Source organism: Bison bison, unplaced genomic scaffold (assembly GCF_000754665.1).
Source record: "Bison bison bison isolate TAMUID 2011002044 unplaced genomic scaffold, Bison_UMD1.0 scf7180017864217, whole genome shotgun sequence".
NCBI lineage: Eukaryota > Metazoa > Chordata > Mammalia > Artiodactyla > Bovidae > Bison > Bison bison.
The window spans coordinates 3,514,723-3,524,930 of record NW_011494789.1 but is presented as its reverse complement, the minus strand read 5'-3'; positions in this window follow the sequence as shown (position 1 = coordinate 3,524,930).

Below are 10,208 nucleotides of genomic sequence, written 5' to 3'. Positions count from 1 at the left end.
GAGAGCTGGCCCAGAGGCCCCCTGGCCGGGGAAACCCCACGTCGAGGAAGGCACATGGCAGGTCTAGAGATACCCTTCACTTTTCTCTGGGGGTTTTCCTCTCTGGACCCTGCTGACATGAGACCAGACGACACCCCTACTGCCCAGAGACATGGGCGGGGCCAGGATGGCTGCTGTTCTTCTCAAGCTCCCCAGTAAGGGGACCTGCTGGGGACTGGCGGGGGGCGTCAGGCATCAGGGCAGCAAGGCTGGCCCCTGGGGGTCCAGTTGGGCACCGTCAGCACCTCTACTTGGCTTCCAGGATGGAGTTTATTTCGCCTCCCTGCTCTGAGGGCTGGATCTGACCTGTGGACGGGTGTGGTGCTCTCCCCTTGATCCCCACTGTAGCATGGGGGGGAGGGCTGGGCAGCTCTGGCGGGGCTTGTGGAGCCCAACCTGCCTGGGAGACCCTGCTGGGGGTTGGGAGCAAAACTTGGGAACACCTCAAGGTGGCTTCTTCCTCCTTGGTGGCAAAGAACCTCCTTTGAAATCAGAGAGAAATGATTCCTTGTCCACTCCCTTGGTTTCTTGTGGGTCCCTTTGGTGGGTCTCCCTTTGGAGGGAGGGGCCGGGCCTGAGACTGAGGAGACCACCATGGGCCGTCTCCCGGCACCACGCTCTGGTCTCTGCGACTCCCTCCATCACTCTCCTCCCTGCCTCACTCGCCCACCTTCTCTCTTCTCATTTCTGAGACAAATGCCCACTGCCCACTGTATGTACATAACGCAGCTCCTTTCTCAACATATATGTATATACACATCCGTGTACATATATCGTGTGGTTCCCTCTCCTTTCCTTTTTTTAAGAACCTATGGAAATAATACTGTAACAGATGAGCGAAAATGTATTATTGTAAAATTTATTTTTTTTAATAATGTTGTCTATAACGGGGGAAGAAAAGGAGGTGGGCTCCCTGTGTTTCTGCCCCAGTCGGGCTGACGGGGTCGTGGAGGGGAGTTCCTGATTGGTATCACGCGTAGCCAAGGCTCCAATAAACGTACTAGGAAGCAATCTGCCTTCTGCTTCACTCTGGATGTGCTGCCTCCCCTGGTTTGTTCTTGGCCCAGTGCCAACGTCTCCGTTGCTCTCCTGGGGAGCCCTGGGAGAATGTGAGTGTCCACGTGTACACACGTGTGTCTGTCCATTGTGTGTCCTCGGGGCAGGTACTGGGGCTCTGCATGGAGACAATTTTACTTTCCCTGGGTCTGAGTTCCTGGTTGTGCTGAGCCTACTGGTTCATTCACCTGTCATCTCCTCCCTCCCGTCCCGAACAGGCCAATGCCTGCTGGCCCCAAACTGGAAGAGAATGGAAGTAGCCGTGGGGATGGACGATGGCAGACAGCCTGATATCACTTCTCGTGGATGTTTTTGTTTTAAGGATGCCTGCTTGGCCCTGTGAGGTGGCACAGTTGGTCTTCCTGTGGGGACTCCTGTTTTTTTCACGTGGTTGTGAAGGCAGGAACCTGGCCTCCTGGGTCCCAGCCTCTGATGGAGGGGCGGTGAGCCAGCCTGCCCTCTTCCCCAGCCACCTCTAGCCTTCCTGTGGGTAGAGCAAGGTGGAATGGGCCTTCAGTTGGGATCCATGTTCTTTGCAAACAGCAAAGACTGGTTTACTTAGAAGCCTTTGGGGAAGGTGGCCCACAGAGTGGGTGGGGGGTGGGGGACCCAAGAAATTTTGGGCAGGAACCAAAAGACATTTGAAAGGACAGAAAGCAGAATCTACAAGGTCAGAGTGCTGACCCCTTTGTGATGAATGACAACAACCATCATCCAACTGGCTGAACTGGGGCCCTGCGCCTATCTCCTGCCCCCCCACCCCCCTTGGGTGTCACATTGTTCAGTCGCTAAGTCAGGTCCAACTCTTTGCAACTCCATGGACTGCAGTATCCCAGGCTTCCCTGTTCTTCACTCTGGCATCCTTAATGGGAGATAAGCCCTTGCCTTGCATCATGGGGAGAGATGATTTCCCCAAAGGAAATAGAGGTGCCTTTATGAAGGAGGAATAGAGGCTGGAGAGCTTTACTATGACTTAAAACATCTCCCCATTCAGGTATCCCATAGCTAAAATTTTACCATTAAACATTCATTCCTTTGGCTGAGACAATTCCTGTTCTCCATGACCCTCTAAAATATGTAAATAAAACTGTGAAGAATAAAGTTTTAGTATCTTAATGCTAATTAGTTTAATGATTTGAATGGATCTTAGTAACATTAAGACATTTGAGCCTAGACATTGAGATTAAGCTTGGGGGGCAGAGATGGGAAGAGAAGCAGGAAAGATCAAAGCAAGATTGGTAGGGGCCACCACCAGAGAGTCAGAATTACTCTAGGGTTCTTTTGGGGAGTCAAACACATGATGTATAGGCCCACTGTGCCTTTACTCCAGAGTCAGCAAAGTCTATAAAATAAGGATTTTTTTGTTGTTGTTTTGGGTCACTAGTTTCATGGGGATTCCTGATCTGGGGCATGCATCCATTTAGAAGCCTATTTTATTCTGTTTTCTAGGGTCTAGTGTGTTGTACAGCCTGAAACCCTGTAAAGATGCTTCTTCCCCTGGGGGAAGCTTCCAACCTGGGATGATTTTGGTTCTGCTAAGAACCCAGACCTCAGCTTCTGACCTGGCTCTTGCTCCCGCCGCCCTCCTGTCAATGCAGCTAGGACCACTCAGCCAGGCTAAAGGCCCAGCAGAGACCCAAAGTGGTGGTGGGGAATCCAAGGAGGCTGGTTCAGAGGCTCAGAGAACTTGACATCCAGGGGGCCATGCCCTGGCCCGGGGTGCCCCTAGTGTGTGAGCCTCATGGCTGGGCCCTTGCTTGTTCAGAGATTAGAGACAAAACTGTTACCTTAGTTCTCTGCACCCCAGGCCCTGTTTGGAGCACAGGTTTCCCAGGAAACCCAACCTTGCTCTTGCGAGGCCTTCTGAGGACTTGATCCCCAGGCTCTAGCTGGGCCCGGCTCTCTCCACCAGGCCTTCAAGAGGCCACGCAGCTCAAGGATCAGAAAGAGGATACGTTGAGGCAGACCTTGAATTGAGTTCCAAATGTGCTGCTCACTAACTGGGTGGCCATGTTCAATCTAAGCCTCAGTTTCTCATCTGTGTAAGGCGGCCAGCAGCCCTGCCTCCTAAGAGGTTGGGGTTGAATGGAATACTCTGCCAGGACAGTGCCTTGGAAACTGAAGGAGGCAGGCTGGCATGGGGTCCCTGGTGGGGCCCGAGGCCAGACCAGAGAGGCTTTGCTCCCAGGGATTCTTGGGAACTCACTGCAGAGTGGGAGCCCCAGACTTTCAACTCTAGCTTTTGGGAATGGGTTCAGAGTCAAAGCACCTTGATGCTTTGTGAGCAGAACCATCTGCCCTGTGATTTCCCTGTAGGAAAAAAGGGCTGTCAATGTGGAGGGAGTCTGAGGACAAATTCAAGTCCATATTCTATCCTCCAGAAGTCTGGGTGTTCCTGGAGAGGGTGTGCAGGGACCTGGATTCTAACTCTGGCTCACCTAGCTAAGACACTGAGCTTCCCTGAGCTTCAGAAAGGTTGCTCTAGATTGGGGATCAGCAAACTTTTTCTATCAAGGGCCAAGTAATTAATGTAATAGGCTTCTTGGGCTATGCCATTTCTGTTGCAACTACCAACTCAGCCATTGTATTGTAGCTTGAAAACAGCCAGTAGCAATATGTAAGTGATGGAGCTGACTGTGCTCCAGTCAAACTGGATTCACTGAAACAGGTCCAGGCTGGAACTGACCCCTGGGTTGCTGTTTGCCCACCGTGTTCTAGATGACCTCTGAGCCCAAGCTGTCAATCCCAGGTTGTCTGACCACAGGGCTTCAGTGGCAGGGAGTGAAGTGGATGATGGGGCTTTAATCACCCCCAGGTGGATGGAAGACAGGGCAGGTTGCCATTGTGATGGGGAGGTGGAGGCAGGTGAGCTGCAGAAGAGGATGCTTAGGGGAGAGGCCCTACCTCAGGCAGGGGCTATGAGGAATCATCCAGGTAGGCTGCAGGTCATACACCCGCAGGTGTGGTCTGGAGCGTGGCAGCTGCATGGACTATTCTGAGGTTGTGTCTTGTCTATGGGTTTGAACTTCAGCTGCTCTCAATTCATGCACCCAAGCATCCCACTGGACCCTGAGGAGGGGGCATCACCACTCCCTGGTTTGCAGGAAGGCATCTGAGGTGGAGCAGGACCTGGGGTCCAGAGCGAGGGAAGCTATTGCTCCATGGATGGGAGGGGAGAAGGTCACTCGAGAATGCAGAGAAGGCCCAGCAGGGCAGCAGGGCCCTGAGAGCCCCTGCATAGCGATCAGCAAGTCCCTTAACCCAGCTGGGCCCCACTTTCCTCATCTACAGATGGAAGGGTCAGAGGCACTGCTCTCTGAGGTTCCCGTCCACAACAGGATGCTGTGACTCTATGACTGCCAGCTACTTCTGAACTCACCAGCCTGGCACTGAATAACTTGGAAGGAGATGGAATTCATCTCTCTTTCAATAAGCACTGCCACTGTGCTTGGTTGCCCCAGTTTTTCACCAAGCATCTTATGCAGAACTGCAGACTGCTGCCTGGGGCTCATTCTAGGGATGGCTGATGGTAGTGCCCCTCAAGCTTTGCCTCATTCCCTCTTTTCAGATGACAGTCCACACCCATGGGGGAACACCCATGGAGCCGGCCCTGGCCTCCCTTCCTGGGGAGGGCACTCTTGAGTCACCACTTTGACCTGGGTCCTGCTGGGCTGTCAGAGGTGACAGAGCCTCCTCCACTGGGACCACCCACTGGGCGGAAGTGAGTAATCCTCATCTAACATCTCTGCAGGAGGAGTTTGCGGAGTCACCAGGGCTGGCATGATTCAAGTGCTGAAGCTCTTGCAGCCGGAAGACAGGCTTTCAGGAAAACCTCCCCCTTAATTTTTTTCCAAGCCTGCTTGGTGGGCTGACCTCTCTCCCCTCATCCCCTGCCCACCCATGCTCGGGAAGTTGACAATTTAAATAAAGGCCGTAGCTCTCACTCTCCTTCATTTCAAGCCAGAGTCCAGCCTTGTTGGCCAAACAAACCCTTGTAGGATGACACTGCTGGCCCAGTCCATCCTTCATTTTTATCCTCAGTGCAAGATGAAAGGCCTTTTATTTTCTGGGGCCCCAGAAACCTGAAATCACTCTTAATTCTCCCTGTGTTAGAAAGCTGGGTGAGCTCAAGGCCACAGTGACATGAAGGACAAAAAGGCCTGCCCCCCAAAAGTGTATTTGTAGCATTTCTACCTGGGGGGCTGCTGAAATCATGTTTTCTCCCAAAGCACGGAGACCTGACTTTCTTGATGATTGGAAATGGTCCACAGATGCTGTCATCCCAGGGGACGGTGATGACCCCTCCAATAGCCCCTCAAACTCATCCAAACCCATGCGTCTCTCTGTCCAGCCCTAGGGTATCTGTGAAAAAGATAGGGCAGTCTGGGGGAGCAGACAGAGTTGTTGGGTCCCTCTCTGCTGCCGGGGAGGGTGGGACTGAGCTAGTGCTGTGGGCCTCATCACTCTTTGGCATCGGCTGGCTGGTGGGACTTCGTCCCCTCCACCCCATCATCTGTCCTGAGTCTGTCTGGGGAAAGGGACCCCGCTCAGAGAGCAGGCTGGGCCTTCTTCTCCAGGCATCGGGGGCACAGCTCAGTCTGGTCCTGTCCTGGGCATCTCCATGTGGACTCCAGACTCTACATCTCAGAACAGTGGGAGGACTGCGAGTGTCCCCTCCCCCAGAACAAGTGTAACTGGTCATGTGACTGATTTCCAGTGGGAGATGGGTGTTCCCGGGGATCCCCTCGGGTTCTGTTCATCATTTGGAGGACCTCTAATTTCCAACCCTGGAGGCTGCTTCCCTGGAAAATCTGCTCCCCTTCTCTCTCCACCCTCTTTGTCAGGCCGGGGCTGTGGCCTTGAAACTCCTTTCCTTACTGTTGAGGCAACTCCTCTACCTTTGATAGGCAGGTGAGGAGTTTTGACCACCGATGTGAGCTCTGGGCTCTGGCTGTGTCCAAGGTTAGCTGATTCCCTGTGGCCATGTCCTGTTAGGAACTCCACTGGGCACATGCTTGGAATCATGATCATTCTCTCCCAGGAGCTCTGCTTTTGTCCTCCTTCTTTTGAGCCTTCTGCCTGGCTGGCTTTCTCCAGTGTCACCTTCTGGTGAGGGTGTTTTTGTTTAGCATTTGCAGACCCTGGAGAAGTGATGCCTTCTCTCCCAGAGTCCTCTGCTTCAGGTCAGGCTGCTCTTCCTCTCAGTGGCCGGATGCAATTGAGCAGGATCGCAAGGGACCATATCCACGCAAGGTCCCTGAACTGGCCGCCCTGTTGTTATCATCACATCTGCATGGCTCAGATGGTGAAGTGTCTGCCTGCAATGTGGGAGATCTGCGTTTGATCTCCAGGTTGGGAAGATCCCCTGGAGAAGGAAATGGCAAACCACTCCATTACTTTTGCATGGGAAATCCCATGGATGGAGGAGCTGGTGAGCAACAGTCCATGGGGTCGCAAAGAGTCAGACACGACTGAACTACTTCACTTTCTTTTCACTGTCTGGTCCAGTCCCTGCTTAGGGTCCTCTCCCTTCCATGGGGAGTGGAGTTGAGAGCAGAAACTATGAGGTTGACGTCAGTATGTTCAGCAGCCTCCTCCGCTCCTGTGGTTTGTCTAGGTACTGCCATTCCCCTTCCCAGGTTTGGCCTCTTCAGATTTCATTATGCATTTTCTTACATCCCTCCATCAATCTGGGACCAAATTCCTCTCATTTGGATTAATTAGGGAGTTAGTGAAAGTCTTAGTCACTCAGTCGTGTCTGACTCTTTGCGACCTTATTGTCTGTCCATGGAATTCTCTAGGCAAGAATACTGGAGTGGGCAGCCATTCCCTTCTCCAGGGGATGTTCCTGATTCAGGGATGGACTTGGGATCTCCTGCACTGCAGGCAGATTTTTCACTGTCTGAATTGGGGAATTAAGGGAGACTCATCTAAATGAATAAAAAAATCTAAACTATAGAGTCCTGCTTAACAAATGTAGTATGATGTAGTGGAAACAGTGTCAGACTTTATTTTTCTGGGCTCCAAAATCACTGCAGATGGTGACTGCAGCCACGAAATTAAAAGACGCTTACTCCTTGGAAGGAAAGTTATGACCAACCTAGATAGCATATTCAAAAGCAGAGACATTACTTTGCCAACAAAGGCCTGTATAGTCAAGGCTATGGTTTTTCCTGTGGTCATGTATGGATGTGAGAGTTGGACTGTGAAGAAGGCTGAGCGCTGAAGAATGGATGCTTTTGAACTGTGGTGTTGGAGAAGACTCTTGAGAGTCCCTTGGACTACAAGGAGATCCAACCAGTCCATTCTAAAGGAGATCAGCCCTGGGATTTCTTTAGAAGGAATGATGCTAAAGCTGAAACTCCAGGACTTTGGCCACCTCATGCGAAGAGTTGACTCATTGGTAAAGACTCTGATGCTGGGAGGGATTGGGGGCAACAGGAGAAGGGGATGACAGAGGATGAGATGGCTGGATGGCATCACTGACTCGATGGACATAAGTCTGAGTGAACTCCAGGAGTTGGTGATGGACAGGGAGGCCTGGCGTGCTGCGATTCATGGGGTCGCAAAGAGTCGGACACGACTGAGCGACTGATCTGATCTGATCTGATGATGTGTAAAGTAGGTGAGGCCCTTGTAATGGCCTGGGAGGCTGACAAGGTGTGTCCTGGCTGCCTTTCCCACCTCCCCTCCAATTGCTCTTCCCTGCCCACTCTGCTTCAGAGACTGGCCTCATGCTGTTCTTTGACCACACCTGGCTGGCTCCCACCTCAGGGTCCTTGCAGGGGTTGTTCTCTCTCCCCCATTTCCTTCCTTCAGGTCTCCACTCAGATGTCAGCAAATTGAAGAGAGCCTCCCCATCCAGGGTACCTTCCCTGCCCCCTACTTGAGGACTTCCCAACTTTTCCAAAGCACTTACCACCTTCAGACGGACTATACTACTGTTGTTGTTCGGTTGCTAAGTTGTGTCCAGTGCTTTGTGACCCCGTGACAGTAGCATGCCAGGCTTCCCTGTCCTTCCCTGTCTCCTGGAGTTAGCTCAGATTCATGACCATATCTAACCATCTCATCCTTTGTTGCCCCCTTTTCCTCCTGCCCTCAGTCTTTCCCAGCATCAGGGTCTTTTCAGGTGAGTAGGATCTTCACATCAGGTGGCCAAAGGATTGGAGCTTCAGCTTCAGCATCAGTCCTTCCAATGCATATTTAAGGTTGATTTTCTTTAGGATTGACTGGTTTCATCTCCTTTCTGTCCAAGGGATTCTCAAGAGTCTTCTCCAGCACCACAATTTGAAAGCATTTATTAGGTGGTTACATACCCTAAGATCTCATTTAAGAGTTAATTTGCGGTCCGCACGGCTCCGAGTCTGTGCTCGAGTCCGTTCCCGCACCAGTCGTGGGCTTCCTGGTCAGGTATATTTTCCAGGCCTGGGGTGGGTAAGGTTCTTGGGATGGGCAGCTATCTTGACAGTCGGCGACAGTGCCAGTTGACTCTAGAAAACTGAAGTTGCTGAGCCTGTAGCACTAGGGGCAGAAGGAAATTAGGGGAGGCGGTGAGAGGGAGCCACGTGTTGGGATTTCTGGTGCAGTGATCCGAGCCCCTGGGTCATACCCATGCTGTCACTGCTCCGCCGATCTTCTGAGGGTTAGGTTGGTGTCGCCGAAGCCGTCCTGTTTGGGTAAAAACTAAGCGCCTGTTTGTCAAGTGTTCAAGGAGGGGTAGCTGGGACCTATTTTTCCCCTACCCCTTGCATTCTTTCCTACCCACCTCCTGGGTTGGTTAATTTTCGGGATCAGAAAAGCAGATTCTCCTCTAGGAAGAGAGGTCCTGGAGTATGTAGTACGAACTGTGAGACTAGCTGCTCTGATAAGCGCTTTACGTGTATTATGTCATTTAATCCACACAGCAACACCTAAAAGGGTAGATACTCATTTTCATGCGGAGAAACATTACTTGTCTACATGTTCTCTTCAGCTTCTTTCTGACCACTTGCGTATGACATTCGGTTTCTATGCACGTAAAATTAAAATATGGTATTGCTTGTAAAAAAAAAAAGTTAATTTGCTTATTAAACTCTCTTCTGGTGGGTCGAACAAAGAGAACTTTTGGCTTAGCCATCGAAGCCCTGTGGATCTCAGCCTGGTTGGAACTGATGATGGGGTTGAAGGGAACCCTGTGGGGGGAGAGCTTCTTGGAAGTGGATGGAGACTCGGACATCTGTTTAAACAAGTTCAGCTGAGTTCCTTTGCGAGAAGCTTATCATCAAGCTGACTGTCATCTGGATTTTTTGCATCCTCTCTCTTTGAATAACCAAATGTCCTGGTTTAGCCAGGTTCACATTCCTAGTTAAAAAAAAAATGACAATTCCAGTGCAAAAAAGCCAGACTTTCAGAAGTCTCTTTCTGAATTTGCACCAAGAGTGCATGCTTGCTCTTCACTGTAGCCGGATGTTTTGGTAAATAAGCTGGGAAGTTAGTAAGCAAAAAACTACCACGTGCACGTGCTTGCCTGTACATGGAAGGGTTAAGGAGGAGCCTGGTTAGAGAGGGAGAGGAGGGGAACAGGGAGGTTATTTACTAAGTGGGAGCGACTAATAATATAAGGGGAAAACCCAGTCCTGTTCAGGTTTGTGATTGAGAAAGGCCATCAGCAGGTGGACAAGGAGCTTGTTGAAAATCACCAGACCATTAGAACTGAGATCAACAGCTGCCTCCGGTAATTGGGAGGAAATAGATACAATCTCAGGAGGATGATGAAATGGGAAGATTCCAAAGTGCTCTGATGGACAAACACAACTTGGTGAAAAGTTGCTTTTCACAAAGTAACTTGCTCACTCCATTTGGGTGAGTGGTCTTCATAGGATAATTGTCCTCTCAGCCATCAGTGATGGAGAGTGAGGAGTAGCGGTCGGAGGTTGGAGTCAGGGGTCAGAGGCCAAAGTTCTTCCATCTCCTTCTGGTCACATGTCACAAAGATGCTGACTTTTGAAGACACATGAGACAGACCAGGAATGGCCAAATTCAAGCTTTTATTATTTGCTAATAATAAGCTTTTAATATTTGCTAATTTGGCTCAGAGGTTAAAGCATCTGCCTGCAATGCGGGAGACCCGGGTT